Raw genomic sequence first — 19,620 nt, 5'->3', positions numbered from 1 at the left:
TTTGTACCTCTTCTACCCATTTCGAGGACGCTGGAGCCTTAGAACCACTCCTTTGTAGTGGATTTTCAGCCTCGTCCGATGCGAGATCTAGAACAGGGATCAATCCAAATCATTCTGCCATTGACCGTGGAAAGCCTTCCCATCTGTTTGATTTCAAGACTCACACGTGGCAGGCGATCCTCCCCTATGGATGTGTGCCGGCCCTCTGAAACCACTTCATCCAACTTTCACCACAATTCCTCTTTCTTTTCTCAGGTCAGAATTGCGGGGCACCACACGTTGGCTCCCAAATGACTCCTACCTGTTATTTCTTCTAGGACACTTTGTCCAGGTAGGGTTAGGAATGTCTTTGCATTGGAAGCGGATGAACAAGGGCTGATAATTGGTTATCAGCAGCTCCCGAGCTGAGTCTCTGGAGGTTGCCTGGAGTTCCTTTGCCAACAGGGTCCATGGAGAGGGATAATTTGAAGTCATTCTTGCCTGACTGTTAAGTTGGAACAAGAAGTCTATGCAAACCAAACTTGGGTTGGACATCGTATCTGCATTAAGTCAAGATGTTGTTGAGAGTAGACTTTGGAGAGTGGCGCGAATTCGACGAGACAATTGGCAGACTTGTAAGGGCTGGTGGCTGAGCGTTAGAACTGTCGCCTGCCACATGTGAATCACGAAATCAGAAGGTAGTGACTTGTAGCCTCACGCAAGCGATGTGCTTTGATGCGCAGTACGTGGCAGAGTTTGTGCATCCATTTTAAGCGTCTGGAGAGGAGAGTTTGGACAGTAGCGCGAATTCAGCGGGACAATTGGCGGACATGCAAGGGTTGTTAGCTCAGCGGTAGAATTGTCGCCTGCCATGCGCAAGTCTCGAAAACTGGCGGTGTTGAGCTCTATCCTCACGGGAGGCATGTTTTGATGCGCAGTTCGGCCACACATTTTTTGGATGTCCTGTCACACCCTTCACCTCCAAGACGGCAGCTCATCCTGGGCTTGAAGAACTGGCAACTCTGCTTCATTTGTTGACGGCTTCAAGGAATGGTCCGTTTTGGGGGGAGATGGTACCTTGAGGCTCTCTTGATACACAGTACGTGGCAAAGGCAACCCATCCATTGTCTACCGCTTGTCCCTTTCGGGTAAGGCGGAGGTGGGGCAAAACACAGTTTCCCTGACCGGGAATCGAACCCGGGCCGCGGCGGTGAGAGCGCCGAATCCTGACCACTAGACCATCAGGGAGCTGCCACAGAGGTGTCTTGATGAGTGACGCGTGGGTGTATCGGGCTACATTTTCCGCTGCGCCTCGAGAGGAGCGCTTGGGCAATGGCGCGAATTCGTTGAGAAAACTGCCACGTGTGTGAGCATTGGTGGTTCAGTGGTAGAATTCTCGCCTGCCACGCGGGAGACCCGGGTTCGATTCCCGGCCAATTCACGGTTCCTTTATGCGTGGGGTCTTGGGGGACATTAAGTTTGTTCTCGGTCACGGCCAGACGGCATCAAGATTTGGAACAAGAAGCCTGTGCAAACCAAACTTGGGTTGGACATCGTATCTGCATTAAGTCAAGATGTTGTTGAGAGGAGACTTTGGACAGTGGCGGGACAATTGGCAGACTTAGAATTGTCGCCTGCCAGCGCCAGTGGGTGACTGAATATATGTTTACAGGCATTGCTGGTAAACCCGTGTGTCTTATTAGTGGAGCTAATGTGGCTGTAATTAAGGAATTTAACTTAAGACGGCACTACGAGACAAAAGAAGAATGGTCCGTTTTGGGGGAAGATGGTGTCTTGAGCCTCGCTTGATACACAGTACGTGGCAAAGGCAACCCATCCATTGTCTACCGCTTGTCCCTTTCAGGTAAGCCGGAGCTGGGTCAAAACACCGTTTTTAGGATCTCCTGTGACACTCTTCACCTCCAAAACCCGTTCAGGGCTTAAATACCTGGGGACTCACCTTTGTTTGTCCAAGCTGAATTTCATTTCTGTGCAGCTGCGAGAAATCGTCCATTTTCAGGTTCCCTGTCAGCCTCGTTGGCGCAGTAGGCAGCGCGTCAGTCTCATAATCTGAAGGTCGTGAGTTCGAGCCTCACACGAGGCAGGTGTTTTGGTACAGAGTTGGTCCATCCATTTTGTACCTCTTCTACCCATTTCGAGGACGCTGGAGCCTTAGAACCACTCCTTTGTAGTGGATTTTCAGCCTCGTCCGATGCGAGATCTAGAACAGGGATCAATCCAAATCATTCTGCCATTGACCGTGGAAAGCCTTCCCATCTGTTTGATTTCAAGACTCACACGTGGCAGGCGATCCTCCCCTATGGATGTGTGCCGGCCCTCTGAAACCACTTCATCCAACTTTCACCACAATTCCTCTTTCTTTTCTCAGGTCAGAATTGCGGGGCACCACACGTTGGCTCCCAAATGACTCCTACCTGTTATTTCTTCTAGGACACTTTGTCCAGGTAGGGTTAGGAATGTCTTTGCATTGGAAGCGGATGAACAAGGGCTGATAATTGGTTATCAGCAGCTCCCGAGCTGAGTCTCTGGAGGTTGCCTGGAGTTCCTTTGCCAACAGGGTCCATGGAGAGGGATAATTTGAAGTCATTCTTGCCTGACTGTTAAGTTGGAACAAGAAGTCTATGCAAACCAAACTTGGGTTGGACATCGTATCTGCATTAAGTCAAGATGTTGTTGAGAGTAGACTTTGGAGAGTGGCGCGAATTCGACGAGACAATTGGCAGACTTGTAAGGGCTGGTGGCTGAGCGTTAGAACTGTCGCCTGCCACATGTGAATCACGAAATCAGAAGGTAGTGACTTGTAGCCTCACGCAAGCGATGTGCTTTGATGCGCAGTACGTGGCAGAGTTTGTGCATCCATTTTAAGCGTCTGGAGAGGAGAGTTTGGACAGTAGCGCGAATTCAGCGGGACAATTGGCGGACATGCAAGGGTTGTTAGCTCAGCGGTAGAATTGTCGCCTGCCATGCGCAAGTCTCGAAAACTGGCGGTGTTGAGCTCTATCCTCACGGGAGGCATGTTTTGATGCGCAGTTCGGCCACACATTTTTTGGATGTCCTGTCACACCCTTCACCTCCAAGACGGCAGCTCATCCTGGGCTTGAAGAACTGGCAACTCTGCTTCATTTGTTGACGGCTTCAAGGAATGGTCCGTTTTGGGGGGAGATGGTACCTTGAGGCTCTCTTGATACACAGTACGTGGCAAAGGCAACCCATCCATTGTCTACCGCTTGTCCCTTTCGGGTAAGGCGGAGGTGGGGCAAAACACAGTTTCCCTGACCGGGAATCGAACCCGGGCCGCGGCGGTGAGAGCGCCGAATCCTGACCACTAGACCATCAGGGAGCTGCCACAGAGGTGTCTTGATGAGTGACGCGTGGGTGTATCGGGCTACATTTTCCGCTGCGCCTCGAGAGGAGCGCTTGGGCAATGGCGCGAATTCGTTGAGAAAACTGCCACGTGTGTGAGCATTGGTGGTTCAGTGGTAGAATTCTCGCCTGCCACGCGGGAGACCCGGGTTCGATTCCCGGCCAATTCACGGTTCCTTTATGCGTGGGGTCTTGGGGGACATTAAGTTTGTTCTCGGTCACGGCCAGACGGCATCAAGATTTGGAACAAGAAGCCTGTGCAAACCAAACTTGGGTTGGACATCGTATCTGCATTAAGTCAAGATGTTGTTGAGAGGAGACTTTGGACAGTGGCGGGACAATTGGCAGACTTAGAATTGTCGCCTGCCAGCGCCAGTGGGTGACTGAATATATGTTTACAGGCATTGCTGGTAAACCCGTGTGTCTTATTAGTGGAGCTAATGTGGCTGTAATTAAGGAATTTAACTTAAGACGGCACTACGAGACAAAAGAAGAATGGTCCGTTTTGGGGGAAGATGGTGTCTTGAGCCTCGCTTGATACACAGTACGTGGCAAAGGCAACCCATCCATTGTCTACCGCTTGTCCCTTTCAGGTAAGCCGGTGCTGGGTCAAAACACCGTTTTTAGGATCTCCTGTGACACTCTTCACCTCCAAAACCCGTTCAGGGCTTAAATACCTGGGGACTCACCTTTGTTTGTCCAAGCTGAATTTCATTTCTGTGCAGCTGCGAGAAATCGTCCATTTTCAGGTTCCCTGTCAGCCTCGTTGGCGCAGTAGGCAGCGCGTCAGTCTCATAATCTGAAGGTCGTGAGTTCGAGCCTCACACGAGGCAGGTGTTTTGGTACAGAGTTGGTCCATCCATTTTGTACCTCTTCTACCCATTTCGAGGACGCTGGAGCCTTAGAACCACTCCTTTGTAGTGGATTTTCAGCCTCGTCCGATGCGAGATCTAGAACAGGGATCAATCCAAATCATTCTGCCATTGACCGTGGAAAGCCTTCCCATCTGTTTGATTTCAAGACTCACACGTGGCAGGCGATCCTCCCCTATGGATGTGTGCCGGCCCTCTGAAACCACTTCATCCAACTTTCACCACAATTCCTCTTTCTTTTCTCAGGTCAGAATTGCGGGGCACCACACGTTGGCTCCCAAATGACTCCTACCTGTTATTTCTTCTAGGACACTTTGTCCAGGTAGGGTTAGGAATGTCTTTGCATTGGAAGCGGATGAACAAGGGCTGATAATTGGTTATCAGCAGCTCCCGAGCTGAGTCTCTGGAGGTTGCCTGGAGTTCCTTTGCCAACAGGGTCCATGGAGAGGGATAATTTGAAGTCATTCTTGCCTGACTGTTAAGTTGGAACAAGAAGTCTATGCAAACCAAACTTGGGTTGGACATCGTATCTGCATTAAGTCAAGATGTTGTTGAGAGTAGACTTTGGAGAGTGGCGCGAATTCGACGAGACAATTGGCAGACTTGTAAGGGCTGGTGGCTGAGCGTTAGAACTGTCGCCTGCCACATGTGAATCACGAAATCAGAAGGTAGTGACTTGTAGCCTCACGCAAGCGATGTGCTTTGATGCGCAGTACGTGGCAGAGTTTGTGCATCCATTTTAAGCGTCTGGAGAGGAGAGTTTGGACAGTAGCGCGAATTCAGCGGGACAATTGGCGGACATGCAAGGGTTGTTAGCTCAGCGGTAGAATTGTCGCCTGCCATGCGCAAGTCTCGAAAACTGGCGGTGTTGAGCTCTATCCTCACGGGAGGCATGTTTTGATGCGCAGTTCGGCCACACATTTTTTGGATGTCCTGTCACACCCTTCACCTCCAAGACGGCAGCTCATCCTGGGCTTGAAGAACTGGCAACTCTGCTTCATTTGTTGACGGCTTCAAGGAATGGTCCGTTTTGGGGGGAGATGGTACCTTGAGGCTCTCTTGATACACAGTACGTGGCAAAGGCAACCCATCCATTGTCTACCGCTTGTCCCTTTCGGGTAAGGCGGAGGTGGGGCAAAACACAGTTTCCCTGACCGGGAATCGAACCCGGGCCGCGGCGGTGAGAGCGCCGAATCCTGACCACTAGACCATCAGGGAGCTGCCACAGAGGTGTCTTGATGAGTGACGCGTGGGTGTATCGGGCTACATTTTCCGCTGCGCCTCGAGAGGAGCGCTTGGGCAATGGCGCGAATTCGTTGAGAAAACTGCCACGTGTGTGAGCATTGGTGGTTCAGTGGTAGAATTCTCGCCTGCCACGCGGGAGACCCGGGTTCGATTCCCGGCCAATTCACGGTTCCTTTATGCGTGGGGTCTTGGGGGACATTAAGTTTGTTCTCGGTCACGGCCAGACGGCATCAGGATTTGGAACAAGAAGCCTGTGCAAACCAAACTTGGGTTGGACATCGTATCTGCATTAAGTCAAGATGTTGTTGAGAGGAGACTTTGGACAGTGGCGGGACAATTGGCAGACTTAGAATTGTCGCCTGCCAGCGCCAGTGGGTGACTGAATATATGTTTACAGGCATTGCTGGTAAACCCGTGTGTCTTATTAGTGGAGCTAATGTGGCTGTAATTAAGGAATTTAACTTAAGACGGCACTACGAGACAAAAGAAGAATGGTCCGTTTTGGGGGAAGATGGTGTCTTGAGCCTCGCTTGATACACAGTACGTGGCAAAGGCAACCCATCCATTGTCTACCGCTTGTCCCTTTCAGGTAAGCCGGAGCTGGGTCAAAACACCGTTTTTAGGATCTCCTGTGACACTCTTCACCTCCAAAACCCGTTCAGGGCTTAAATACCTGGGGACTCACCTTTGTTTGTCCAAGCTGAATTTCATTTCTGTGCAGCTGCGAGAAATCGTCCATTTTCAGGTTCCCTGTCAGCCTCGTTGGCGCAGTAGGCAGCGCGTCAGTCTCATAATCTGAAGGTCGTGAGTTCGAGCCTCACACGAGGCAGGTGTTTTGGTACAGAGTTGGTCCATCCATTTTGTACCTCTTCTACCCATTTCGAGGACGCTGGAGCCTTAGAACCACTCCTTTGTAGTGGATTTTCAGCCTCGTCCGATGCGAGATCTAGAACAGGGATCAATCCAAATCATTCTGCCATTGACCGTGGAAAGCCTTCCCATCTGTTTGATTTCAAGACTCACACGTGGCAGGCGATCCTCCCCTATGGATGTGTGCCGGCCCTCTGAAACCACTTCATCCAACTTTCACCACAATTCCTCTTTCTTTTCTCAGGTCAGAATTGCGGGGCACCACACGTTGGCTCCCAAATGACTCCTACCTGTTATTTCTTCTAGGACACTTTGTCCAGGTAGGGTTAGGAATGTCTTTGCATTGGAAGCGGATGAACAAGGGCTGATAATTGGTTATCAGCAGCTCCCGAGCTGAGTCTCTGGAGGTTGCCTGGAGTTCCTTTGCCAACAGGGTCCATGGAGAGGGATAATTTGAAGTCATTCTTGCCTGACTGTTAAGTTGGAACAAGAAGTCTATGCAAACCAAACTTGGGTTGGACATCGTATCTGCATTAAGTCAAGATGTTGTTGAGAGTAGACTTTGGAGAGTGGCGCGAATTCGACGAGACAATTGGCAGACTTGTAAGGGCTGGTGGCTGAGCGTTAGAACTGTCGCCTGCCACATGTGAATCACGAAATCAGAAGGTAGTGACTTGTAGCCTCACGCAAGCGATGTGCTTTGATGCGCAGTACGTGGCAGAGTTTGTGCATCCATTTTAAGCGTCTGGAGAGGAGAGTTTGGACAGTAGCGCGAATTCAGCGGGACAATTGGCGGACATGCAAGGGTTGTTAGCTCAGCGGTAGAATTGTCGCCTGCCATGCGCAAGTCTCGAAAACTGGCGGTGTTGAGCTCTATCCTCACGGGAGGCATGTTTTGATGCGCAGTTCGGCCACACATTTTTTGGATGTCCTGTCACACCCTTCACCTCCAAGACGGCAGCTCATCCTGGGCTTGAAGAACTGGCAACTCTGCTTCATTTGTTGACGGCTTCAAGGAATGGTCCGTTTTGGGGGGAGATGGTGCCTTGAGGCTCTCTTGATACACAGTACGTGGCAAAGGCAACCCATCCATTGTCTACCGCTTGTCCCTTTCGGGTAAGGCGGAGGTGGGGCAAAACACAGTTTCCCTGACCGGGAATCGAACCCGGGCCGCGGCGGTGAGAGCGCCGAATCCTGACCACTAGACCATCAGGGAGCTGCCACAGAGGTGTCTTGATGAGTGACGCGTGGGTGTATCGGGCTACATTTTCCGCTGCGCCTCGAGAGGAGCGCTTGGGCAATGGCGCTAATTCGTTGAGAAAACTGCCACGTGTGTGAGCATTGGTGGTTCAGTGGTAGAATTCTCGCCTGCCACGCGGGAGACCCGTGTTCGATTCCCGGCCAATGCACGGTTCCTTTATGCGTGGGGTCTTGGGGGGCATTAAGTTTGTTCTCGGTCACGGCCAGACGGCATCAGGATTTGGAACAAGAAGCCTGTGCAAACCAAACTTGGGTTGGACATCGTATCTGCATTAAGTCAAGATGTTGTTGAGAGGAGACTTTGGACAGTGGCGGGACAATTGGCAGACTTAGAATTGTCGCCTGCCAGCGCCAGTGGGTGACTGAATATATGTTTACAGACATTGCTGGTAAACCCGTGTGTCTTATTAGTGGAGCTAATGTGGCTGTAATTAAGGAATTTAACTTAAGACGGCACTACGAGACAAAAGAAGAATGGTCCGTTTTGGGGGAAGATGGTGTCTTGAGCCTCGCTTGATACACAGTACGTGGCAAAGGCAACCCATCCATTGTCTACCGCTTGTCCCTTTCAGGTAAGCCGGAGCTGGGTCAAAACACCGTTTTTAGGATCTCCTGTGGCACTCTTCACCTCCAAAACCCGTTCAGGGCTTAAATACCTGGGGACTCACCTTTGTTTGTCCAAGCTGAATTTCATTTCTGTGCAGCTTCGAGAAATCGTCCATTTTCAGGTTCCCTGTCAGCCTCGTTGGCGCAGTAGGCAGCGCGTCAGTCTCATAATCTGAAGGTCGTGAGTTCGAGCCTCACACGAGGCAGGTGTTTTGGTACAGAGTTGGTCCATCCATTTTGTACCTCTTCTACCCATTTCGAGGACGCTGGAGCCTTAGAACCACTCCTTTGTAGTGGATTTTCAGCCTCCTCCGATGCGAGATCTAGAACAGGGATCAATCCAAATCATTCTGCCATTGACCGTGGAAAGCCTTCCCATCTGTTTGATATCAAGACTCACACGTGGCAGGCGATCCTCCCCTATGGATGTGTGCCACTTCATCCAACTTTCACCACAATTCCTCTTTCTTTTCTCAGGTCAGAATTGCGGGGCACCACACGTTGGCTCCCAAATGACTCCTACCTGTTATTTCTTCTAGGACACTTTGTCCAGGTAGGGTTAGGAATGTCTTTGCATTGGACTCACACGTGGCAGGCGATCCTCCCCTATGGATGGGTTAGGGTTAGGGAATAAGAAGACAGTGGAAGTAAGACTCAACACAAGAAAGAGACAAGAGGCCACCAAACTAAAACACAGACTAAGACACACGAGCTTGACACAGACAAAAGCATAAACAGACATGAAGACAAGACTGGCTTTAACACTAGAGTGTTTTCACAAGTGTTCCATCCACTTGTGGAACGCTGAAGAAGAACCACACTTAAAATAAATATGGAACTGAAAACAAAAGAATACATAATGTAAACATATCATCAAATAATCCAGGACTCACAAGCAATGATATGATGAACAGAACTATAAAGAACAAAACTGAGAAATGCTTGGTAAACTGACCAAGAACTATGTCATCATGTCATTTTTTAATATCATAGTTAATGTGTCCTGATTTGTAGATAGTGCCATCTTACAAATACCAGGAAATCCAACTGGGTGACAAGCCAGAGTTGTTTGTCCACACACCCACTGACTAGAAAAAGGGTTCAAGACTCTTCAAGCTGGGATACAGGCATTAAAGAAAAAGATGTAAACAGATAGAAAGTCATTAGGAAGGCATTGCCTGTTGTTGCTGCTGCTGTCAGACTTTTTAATTCATCCACTTGTGTCAGACACATATTGAACAGGAATAAACATGACTCACTGCACTCTCACTTTGTATGCCACAATGTTTGCTTAGACACCTGTATGCTTATATTGTTTATTATATCCCAGAAACATTAATGTTAAAACTTGTGCTCCTATGTCTATATATAAGTTTATTTTCATATATCTATATTAATCTATTTATAGCTCCAATCCCTGACTTCATTTTATACAATTGCTTTGTTCCTGCATGAGAGCTATTTAAAGTGGTTTCACACACAGTGCCTCCAGATGAATACAGAGTAGTTTTGGACAGCAGAGGCTGGAGAATGGTATTGCTCTCTGTGTGAAAAATAACTACTTTTTTGAAATGAAGATGAATGTATGTTGTCAAGGCAAAAAAAAGTTTTTCTTTTAAACAGTACATTGCATAGTGAGAGTTGGCAGTTCGTCTTGTAATTGGAAGGTTGCCGGTTTGAGCCCCGGCTCCCACAGTCTCGGTCGTTGTGTCCTTGGGCAAGACACTTCATCTAAAACCTACTAGTGTTGTATATATGAATAATGTATATAATTTTGAATAATTTCATGTAAATTTAAGTCTTATTAATAGAAACTGAGGAAAGAATGTAATTTGTTTTTACACATCTTGATACTTGGATATGGGGATTAATAGGTAGTTATTTATATATTTTCATTATCTTCTGTATTTCAAACTGTAAATTAAGCTTGTTTGGTTATATTTTTTATTGCACTCTTGTAATTTTTCATGCTTATACTTTTAATACATTTTTGATAACATAAAAATAAATCTGAAAGATACCTGCATTTTTCAATACAAAATTCACAGATATTTTCAAAATTGATTTGGCATGCAGCGTTACATTGGTAAAGTATAATATATTGCATTAGAAACTTTCACAGGATCAGTACTGGACTATATCAAGTTCTGTATTGCAAATGTGACTGTGGACAAAAGCATTCGGGTTTTCCCAAACCAAAAACCCTGGATGACCAGCGACATCTGCACACTCCTCAAACCCCACAATGCTGACTTTACAGGGAGTGCAGAATTATTAGGCAAATGAGTATTTTGTCCACATCATCCTCTTCATGCATGTTGTCTTACTCCAAGCTGTAAAGGCTCGAAAGCCTACTACCAATTAAGCATATTAGGTGATGTGCATCTCTGTAATGAGAAGGGGTGTGGTCTAATGACATCAACACCCTATATCAGGTGTGCATAATTATTAGGCAACTTCCTTTCCTTTGGCAAAATGGGTCAAAAGAAGGACTTGACAGGCTCAGAAAAGTCAAAAATAGTGAGATATCTTGCAGAGGGATGCAGCTTTCTCAAAATTGCAAAGCTTCTGAAGCATGATCATCGAACAATCAAGCGTTTCATTCAAAATAGTCAACAGGGTCGCAAGAAGCGTGTGGAAAAACCAAGGCGCAAAATAACTGCCCATGAACTGAGAAAAGTCAAGCGTGCAGCTGCCAAGATGCCACTTGCCACCAGTTTGGCCATATTTCAGAGCTGCAACATCACTGGAGTGCCCAAGAGCACAAGGTGTGCAATACTCAGAGACATGGCCAACGTAAGAAAGGCTGAAAGACGACCACCACTGAACAAGACACACAAGCTGAAACGTCAAGACTGGGCCAAGAAATATCTCAAGACTGGTTTTTCTAAGGTTTTATGGACTGATGAAATGAGAGTGAGTCTTGATGGGCCAGATGGATTGGCCCGTGGCTGGATTGGTAAAGGGCAGAGAGCTCCAGTCCGACTCAGACGCCAGCAAGGTGGAGGTGGAGTACTGGTTTGGGCTGGTATCATCAAAGATGAGCTTGTGGGGCCTTTTCGGGTTGAGGATGGAGTCAAGCTCAACTCCCAGTCCTACTGCCAGTTCCTGGAAGACACCTTCTTCAAGCAGTGGTACAGGAAGAAGTCTGCATCCTTCAAGAAAAACATGATTTTCATGCAGGACAATGCTCCATCACACGCGTCCAAGTACTCCACAGCGTGGCTGGCAAGAAAGGGTATAAAAGAAGAAAAACTAATGACATGGCCTCCTTGTTCACCTGATCTGAACCCCATTGAGAACCTGTGGTCCATCATCAAATGTGAGATTTACAAGGAGGGAAAACAGTACACCTCTCTGAACAGTGTCTGGGAGGCTGTGGTTGCTGCTGCACGCAATGTTGATGGTGAACAGATCAAAACACTGACAGAATCCATGGATGGCAGGCTTTTGAGTGTCCTTGCAAAGAAAGGTGGCTATATTGGTCGCTGATTTGTTTTTGTTTTTGAATGTCAGAAATGTATATTTGTGAATGTGGAGATGTTATATTGGTTTCACTGGTAAAAATAAATAATTGAAATGGGTATATATTTGTTTTTTGTTAAGTTGCCTAATAATTATGCACAGTAATAGTCACCTGCACACACAGATATCCCCCTAAAATAGCTAAAACTAAAAACTACTTCCAAAAACATTCAGCTTTGATATTAATGAGTTGTTTGGGTTCATTGAGAACATGGTTGTTGTTCAATAATAAAATTATTCCTCAAAAATACAACTTGCCTAATAATTCTGCACTCCCTGTAGGTCTGTTGACAGAGCTCTGTACAGGTCTGCTCGAGCTGACCTGAAAAGGGGTCCCACCTGTCCAGCAACAACACACGAGAGGTGTGGCATGGAATAATAGACATCATAAACCACAGAGGCAGAACTGTGAAAACAGAAAACCTGAGTGTGCAGCTAGCAGAGGAAATAAACAGCTTCTTCGCCCTTCATCTGCCTCAGCCCTGCTCCCATCCTCATCCTCACCTGGTTCCTGCACCGCTCCATTCACTGTAACGGAGCACGATGTCAGATGTGTTTTCCTAGCAGTGAACCCCATGAAGGCGGCCGGTCCAGACGGAATACGTGGTAAAGTGCTAAGACCATGTGCCCACCAGCTCACCCTCATCTCCACCAGAATCTTCAACCTCTCACTGGATGAAGCAGCCATCCCATCCTGTCTAAAATCAGCCACAATCATCCCAGTGCCAAAGAAGTCTCCCATCACCAGCCTGAACTATTATTGCCCTGTGGCCCTCACACCGGTAATCATGAAATGCTTTGAGAGACTAGTCCTTCAGCACACCAAGGATTACCTCCCCCCAGAATTCGACCCCCACCAGTTTGCATACCGTGCAAACAGATTCACAGAAGATGCCATCACCCTCCACTCGGTGCTGAGTCACCTAGAACAGCGGCAGAGCAACGCCAGAATGCTCTTTGTGGACTACAGCTCACCCTTCCACCACTCGCCCATTGAGAGCCTACTAACTTACTGCATCACAGTATGGTACAGCAGCTGCACTAAGGCGGATAGAGCCACCCTCCCAGCATGTTTGCAATGAGTAGGAGATGCTCTGTATCTCACTGTACAACTGTATAGTGACAAAGGTATTGGGTTCTTTTCTAAAAATTGCTATAAACAGAGGAACCCAAACTGATGAAAAGTGGCGAATATTTTTTTTCAAATGACTATTTTTAGTGGATTTTTGATATAGAAGCAGAATGACAGAATGTTAAAAGAAGTTACTTTTAGTCACTCTAAGCTGGGCATTGCGTTCTCTGGTTGTTCAAAGCCATGGAACTTTAGACTTTCCAAGCAAATAATGATGGCCATACTGATGTTCTTTTCAGTACATTTTACTTTATGTTCATTTTCATTTTTATGATGTTTCTATTTTTACATAATTCCTCCCACATAGCAAAATTGGTATGGCCTGGATCTGTCCCACACAATGTGCTTACACATGGCCTGCGTACCGCAAAGAATGACGGCCCTATGGTGGCCCAGATCTGGTTTACCAGAGGTGGCCCACACATGAGCCAGCACAAGGCCAGTTGCAGACACACTGCTGGCCCTGTGCTGGCCCAGAACAGTTTCAGCTCTGGCCCCAGATGTCAGCCTAATGTGTACCTTAGCCATGTAAGCCATGTAATAACAACATGTGCTTGAACATAATAGTGCAAAAGTAACATGACGAAACTGTTCAGACAGTGAATGGACTGATTCTTATACAGCGCTTTTTTACTTACCCATATTACTCAAAGTGCTCTATACAACATGTCACATTCACCCAATCAGGCCAAATGTGGCATGCCATCACATAAACAGTGCCATCTTACCATGCCAGAAGTCAGCCAGCAGTGCCGGCTTGACACCAGATCCAGGCAAGACCCGTCTGCTATGTGGGATGACTTGTTCTTTTGGCGTTTTAGTTGTGGATTATGTTTGGACTGTGTCTCTTGCCCTTTCAGTATTGTTTGCTTGTGCTTCTAAGTGTCCCTTTGTTTCTTTTTAGGTTATGTAGTATGGGTTAGAGATATTTTGTATGTTGTTTTTGTTTAATAAATCCGCCTTTTGGATTATTCCCTGATGTGCCTGAGTTCTGTTATTTAGTGTCACTTTGAAAGGACACACATCCAGCATTGACATATAATTGTTCTTTCAATTTTTGATAAAGATTACAGTGAATTGAGATGTAACTTGGCCCAGAGGTACGGTAGGACGCCCAGAGTAAGAAAGTGTTGAAAGTTGGACATCAACTATTATGGATGATTTTTAATGAATTTTTGTAATTTCCATAATTGTAGTGTATTGGCTGTATTGAATTTCATTTAAATGTCCTTTAATTTTTTTTGGAATTTTCCAGTAAATCTGGATGAAACTTGGCACACAGGTAGAGTAGGTGTCCCAGAGGAGGAATGTGTTGAAAGTTGGGCCTCAACTACTCAGGATGATTTTTAATGAATTTCTGAAAATTGACATAATTCTATTGTATTGGCTGTATTGCGTGGAATAAAAATGTCCTTTAATTTCTGAGGAATTTTACAGTAAATCTGGCTGAAACTTGGCACACAGGTACAGTAGGTGTCCCTGAGGAGGAATGTGTTGAAAGTTGTACCTCAACTACTCAGGATGATTTTTAATGAATTTTTGAAAATTGACATAATTCTATTGTATTGGCTGTATTGCGTGGAATAAAAATGTCCTTTAATTTCTGAGGAATTTTACAGTAAATCTGGCTGAAACTTGGCACACAGGTACAGTAGGTGTCCCTGAGGAGGAATGTGTTGAAAGTTGTACCTCAACTACTTAGGATGATTTTTAATGAATTTTTGAAAATTGACATAATTGTAGTGTATTGACTGTATTGGATTGAATAGAAGTTTCCATCAATTTCTGAGGAATTTTACAGTAAATCTGGATGAAACTTGGCACACAGGTACAGTAGGTGTCCCAGAGAAGGAATGTGCTGAAAGTTGGACCTCAACTACTATGGTTGATTTTTAATGAATTTTTGAAAATTGACATAATTGTAGTGTATTGACTGTATTGGATTGAATAGGAGTTTCCATTAATTTCTGAGGAATTGTACAGTGAATCTGGCTGAAACTTGGCACACAGGTAGAGTAGGTGTCCCAGAGGAGGGATGTGTTGAAAGTTGGACCTCAACTACTCAGGATGATTTTTAATGAATTTTTGAAAATTGACATAATTCTATTGTATTGGCTGTATTGCGTGGAATAAAAATGTCCTTTAATTTCTGAGGAATTTTACAGTAAATCTGGATGAAACTTGGCACACAGGTAGAGTAGGTGTCCCGGAGGAGGGATGTGTTGAAAGTTGGACCTCAACTACTCAGGATGATTTTTAATGAATTTCTGAAATTTCCATAATTGTAGTGTATTGGCTGTATTGAATTGCATATAAATGTCCTTTAATGTTTGAGGAATTTTACAGTAAATCTGGATGAAACTTGGCACACAGGTAGAGTAGGTGTCCTAGAAGAGGGATGTGTTGAAAGTTGTACCTCAACTACTCAGGATGATTTTTAATGAATTTTTGAAATAGACATAATTGTATTGACTGTATTGGGCTGTTCCATTGTAATTTGTGTGCGCGCGTGTGCGTTTGACTGTTCGCGCGCGCGCACGTGTGCGCGAGTATAGGCTTTCAATCAGGATATAAAGCGAAAAGGCGCTACGGTAAAGACTGGTGTAAAAGCGCAAGGAAATTTATTCGGCGGATAAGAGGCGGCTGGCTTGACCGCGGCTCACAAATGACGGCTCACTTTACCGCGGTCATTTCCAGCACCGGTAACCAGTCATTCTGAGGTTTTAATACCTACTTGCATTTTATTTGCCCCAAAAACAGTTATGTACAAAATGAGGGAGAACACGGCAGGTCCGTATAAAGACAGACTTGACGAAAAGGCAAAAAGAAAAGGTATGAGGAAAAAAAATCAAAGGAGTGAAAGGGTTAGACCCATACGAGCATACAGAGTGGACTAAAGACGTTAGCGCGCTGCCCAACTTAAATCATGCTCATATTTATAATTATATGGTCCTAAGTTTGAGTACATACACTCATGAAGGGTTTAGTAACTTCAGATCCCTGCGACAAGCCCAGGTCCAGTTTACTGACGCATGGGTACAGGACCTTGAGATGTTCAGAGTAGAACATAAGACCGTTGTCCGTACAAAGGTAAGTTTACCAGTCACACAAAACTGTCTTCATAAATACCCATTAGAAAACCGTGGAATAACATTCTGTGAAAATATGACAAAATATATCAAATTAGAGATGTTATAGGGCTTTGGAGCGTGATATCACGGGGGTGGGCGTAGAAAGGATTTTGGCCTGATCCGCCATTTTCGGGGTCAAAACAAAGTGCAAGCGAAAAGGGAGCGAAGGCACACACAACAGCCATGGTTCGTATTTGCTGTGTGGTCAGCTGCAATGTTTGATTGCACGACCGGCAAGAGAATAAGCTTGAAAATGGTTTATCTTTTCATTCTTTCCCCACCTAGAAGCAACATGAGGGAGCTCGTGTATCGGATGTTACCATACGAAGGTGTCTAGCCTGGATAACAGCTGTGAGACGAGCTGATATCCAGTTCCCTTCCATCTCCAAATATCTGTTGGTGCTCCAGACATTTTCATTCCGGTAACTGCTAAATATGTTTATATCACTCTTTATAGCCTGTTAGTTTTATTTTCGATGCGCTCTGAGGTCATAGCAAATTAGAACAAACATCCTACTGAGTGATTTTGCAGAACTACCTTCTATTTATAGACTTGCTAATTATTTGGCATTATTGCAGCAAACCAGCCTATGAAATGGATGAAACACATCGTGACTGGGTTCCAGCGCTACACAAGGGACCTGCTTCAAACATACCACCATGCCAATCAGATTACTTCTTCCATGTGAGGGTGAAGAGGTGACCCTTCTGGATAAGATGGCGAAGGTTTGGTGAACAGTGTGGTAGTAAAACCAGGGGAAAATGAAACTTGCTCCTGTTAAATATTCTTTAGTCTTGTGCTGTATAAATAGCGGTATTTTTTTCAAAAGATACAGTAAATAAAGTAATGTTAGTAGTCGGTGATATCATGTAAACACTGTCATGATTTTGTGTAAACATTTTGTCATTTGTAAACTATAAATGACATGGATCCTACATTGTAACTGATGTGATGTTCTATAAAGTGATTTTAATTTAAAAAAAAAAGAGGCAAAAATTAGTTTGTTTCTTTATTCAATTTTTGAACAGAGTGGGACTCACTCAGTACATATTCAGTAAATGCAAATTATTTACATGGCAGTGCACTTCAGGCATAAATCTAGACCCCTAGATAAAACATTATGGGTCATTCCCACAACCCACAGCTTTACTGTGTGCCAGCAAAGTATCCAATAGCAGTGACAACTCCTCCACAGTAGCAGGTGGGATTTTTCTTTTTTGAGGACGGCTCCTTTTACCTGTCAATACGGATGGTCTGTTTATGTTTTGATTGAGAGCCTTTTTTTGGGCAGCTGAAGAGGAGAAGTCTATCTTATGGCCAACCTCTGGCTGTATCTTGGTCATATTACCCAGCAAAACCCAGTATGCAGGTTTATCTGTAACAGTCCTTGTGCCACGGATCCGCACTGCTGCTTCTACTTTAAACAGAAGAGCAGGGACAGGTCTCCACGACTCCAGCCTTACAGGTGCAGTGGGCGGCTTCAACCTTCCCTGTGATGCGCAGTGACCCATGACTGCAATGCTGGTTCAGTCAGTCTTTAAGAGTGCAGGACCTGAAACACACACAAAGTTCATTTAAAGACAAGAACTATGAGCCAAGGCAGACATAAATGTGTTTTATCTACTTTATCATAAATGTAACAAAGTGTTTAGAAAGTTAGCACATACATATAATTTTTCATTTTTTATGCATCCATCTATAGAATGCTGCATATTATATTCTACATCTGCCTGTTATCTCTCAGAAACCTGCCTGCAGAAAATGAACCTAAAGTATGTAATGCAAGGATGTCATCACTTTAGAGATGGAGAAAGCATAAAGTGACAATTATGAATCACTTAATATGATAAGGAGATTCTGCAGGTCATTAATCAATGTATAAAACTAAAATAAAATGTATTTTTAGTGACACAGGATACAAACATGGAAGCAAGATGTATAATTAGGATTATTTATAATAAATATGAATAAATTATTGCAATTTCTTTAACCATAAAGAATAACTAAATCCTTCAGGACAATGTCACATCAATGCACTGAACTCACTATGTTATCCCTCTAACAGCCTCCACATGTTCTCACTGTAATTTCCCCCTCATGAATGAATTTATGCTGAGAGAGAGAAGAAAGATACTGTGGCTGTAGACACTAGTTATGTTCCTCTTATGCACTCCAGATGCACCTTAATATGCGTATCACCTTCAGAACTATTTTACTCTGACTCTCTTTTTGACCCTTTTTATCTCTTACTGGTAAAATTTAGAGAGAATTATTTTCATTTTAATGCACTGTTCTGTGCCCATCTGTTCTCAGAACTGTACTTTGTTCCATCCCATGTTAAAGTTCCTAAAGTTAAGTGAAGTTAGGTTTGCAGTCCCCCCTCCCATGGTTCACAGGGTACCAAGGCCTCTAAGCCTCTAAGCGATGGCTTGAAGAAGGCAGCAGTCAAAACAGTTCACTTCAGTATTTAAAATTTGATGGCTCAATCACCGATGAGCCAAAGAAAATAGCCAACTTCTGCTCAAAGTTTTACAGTAATCTCTACACATTTGTCAGAAGTCGGCTTCTCAGTTCTTTGACTCCATCCCTAATGTGAACCAGCTGTCCAAAGAGGACAGTGATTTCTGTAACAGACCAGTCTCTTTGAAAGAAGTTTCAGATGCAGCAAGTCAGCTAAAATGTAATAAATCCCCAGGTCCTGATGTTTTGTTTTGTTTTTATATATTATATTTTTATTGAAAAAGGACTTGTTACAATAAAGTGCATAGATATTATTTAGTCAAAAAAAAAAAGACCAAAAAAAAAGACTTTTTCTTAGTCCTTCCGTTTTACATTCAAATAACAAAAGTGAACTCGGTGGCTTGACAGTGTATACATAATGCAGCATGTTCAACTTATTTACATAAAGTACATTCAATACATATTATAAGTAGAGGGTCGACCTGACATTGTACAATACATTGGAGATACACCAAGTCAGGGCTGCTCTTACCCAAATTCGGGGGGGGGGACGACGACACACAAAGCTAATCCATTTATTCCATATTTTGTAGAATTTGTCTTTTCAAATTTTTCAGGAGAATGTAAATTTTTCCATTTTAAATATTTCAAAAACCACATTAAACCAATCCTCAAGTGTTGGCGGAGTTGGATTTAGCCACTTTCTGGTTATTGATTTTTTGCTGGCCGCTAATAGCGCTTGTAAGAGCTTTGTGTCCCCTCCCCAGACCGAGCCAGCAACCAGGTCCAAATACAAATTTACAAAATTAATATCAAATTTTATCTTAAAAACCTCACACAGACTCACAGACTTTCTCCAGAGCATCTGGCCTCTCCCTTAACCTCAATAAGTGTGAACTGCTACCAGTGAACAAGTGTACTGTGTCCTGTGTTTACGGTATTCCAGTGAAAAGTTGTGTAACATATTCGGGAATCCTTATTACCAAGGATAAGAATTCTAGGAACGCTCTAAACTTTAACCCTATCATCAATAAAACTCAAATGTCCTCAACAATTGGTTGCAAAAAGATTTGTCCCTAAAGGGTAGAACGCTGCTCACCAAGGCTGAGGGTTTGTCTCGCCTGACCTATGCTGCTCAATCTTTACATGTCGATA

At 44.7% G+C, this 19,620-nt stretch overlaps 12 non-coding genes across 12 annotated transcripts; 8 read left to right on the top strand and 4 right to left on the bottom strand.

The window, feature by feature from the left end:
- Positions 1 to 1,155: 1,155 nt before the first annotated feature.
- trnae-cuc (transfer RNA glutamic acid (anticodon CUC)) lies at positions 1,156 to 1,227 on the bottom strand. The gene has a single exon. It is a non-coding gene; the product is annotated as a tRNA-Glu (tRNA).
- A 122-nt stretch (positions 1,228 to 1,349) lies between these two features.
- trnag-gcc (transfer RNA glycine (anticodon GCC)) lies at positions 1,350 to 1,420 on the top strand. Its single transcript has one exon. It is a non-coding gene; the product is annotated as a tRNA-Gly (tRNA).
- Positions 1,421 to 2,010: 590 nt separating this feature from the next.
- Positions 2,011 to 2,083, top strand: trnam-cau (transfer RNA methionine (anticodon CAU)). Its single transcript has one exon. It is a non-coding gene; the product is annotated as a tRNA-Met (tRNA).
- Positions 2,084 to 3,268: 1,185 nt separating this feature from the next.
- On the bottom strand, positions 3,269 to 3,340 carry trnae-cuc (transfer RNA glutamic acid (anticodon CUC)). Its single transcript has one exon. It is a non-coding gene; the product is annotated as a tRNA-Glu (tRNA).
- A 122-nt stretch (positions 3,341 to 3,462) lies between these two features.
- On the top strand, positions 3,463 to 3,533 carry trnag-gcc (transfer RNA glycine (anticodon GCC)). The gene has a single exon. It is a non-coding gene; the product is annotated as a tRNA-Gly (tRNA).
- Positions 3,534 to 4,123: 590 nt separating this feature from the next.
- On the top strand, positions 4,124 to 4,196 carry trnam-cau (transfer RNA methionine (anticodon CAU)). The gene has a single exon. It is a non-coding gene; the product is annotated as a tRNA-Met (tRNA).
- Positions 4,197 to 5,381: 1,185 nt separating this feature from the next.
- Positions 5,382 to 5,453, bottom strand: trnae-cuc (transfer RNA glutamic acid (anticodon CUC)). The gene has a single exon. It is a non-coding gene; the product is annotated as a tRNA-Glu (tRNA).
- A 122-nt stretch (positions 5,454 to 5,575) lies between these two features.
- On the top strand, positions 5,576 to 5,646 carry trnag-gcc (transfer RNA glycine (anticodon GCC)). Its single transcript has one exon. It is a non-coding gene; the product is annotated as a tRNA-Gly (tRNA).
- Positions 5,647 to 6,236: 590 nt separating this feature from the next.
- On the top strand, positions 6,237 to 6,309 carry trnam-cau (transfer RNA methionine (anticodon CAU)). The gene has a single exon. It is a non-coding gene; the product is annotated as a tRNA-Met (tRNA).
- A 1,185-nt stretch (positions 6,310 to 7,494) lies between these two features.
- On the bottom strand, positions 7,495 to 7,566 carry trnae-cuc (transfer RNA glutamic acid (anticodon CUC)). Its single transcript has one exon. It is a non-coding gene; the product is annotated as a tRNA-Glu (tRNA).
- A 122-nt stretch (positions 7,567 to 7,688) lies between these two features.
- Positions 7,689 to 7,759, top strand: trnag-gcc (transfer RNA glycine (anticodon GCC)). The gene has a single exon. It is a non-coding gene; the product is annotated as a tRNA-Gly (tRNA).
- A 590-nt stretch (positions 7,760 to 8,349) lies between these two features.
- trnam-cau (transfer RNA methionine (anticodon CAU)) lies at positions 8,350 to 8,422 on the top strand. The gene has a single exon. It is a non-coding gene; the product is annotated as a tRNA-Met (tRNA).
- Positions 8,423 to 19,620: the final 11,198 nt, after the last annotated feature.

This window comes from Copadichromis virginalis, linkage group LG23, assembly GCF_057382275.1.
Source record: "Copadichromis virginalis isolate Kocher_CV1m ecotype Utaka linkage group LG23, C_Virginalis_male_GT1.1, whole genome shotgun sequence".
Classification (NCBI taxonomy): Eukaryota; Metazoa; Chordata; class Actinopteri; order Cichliformes; family Cichlidae; genus Copadichromis; species Copadichromis virginalis.
The sequence above is the reverse complement of the archived record's forward strand: the minus strand, read 5'-3'. Positions and strand labels throughout refer to the sequence as shown.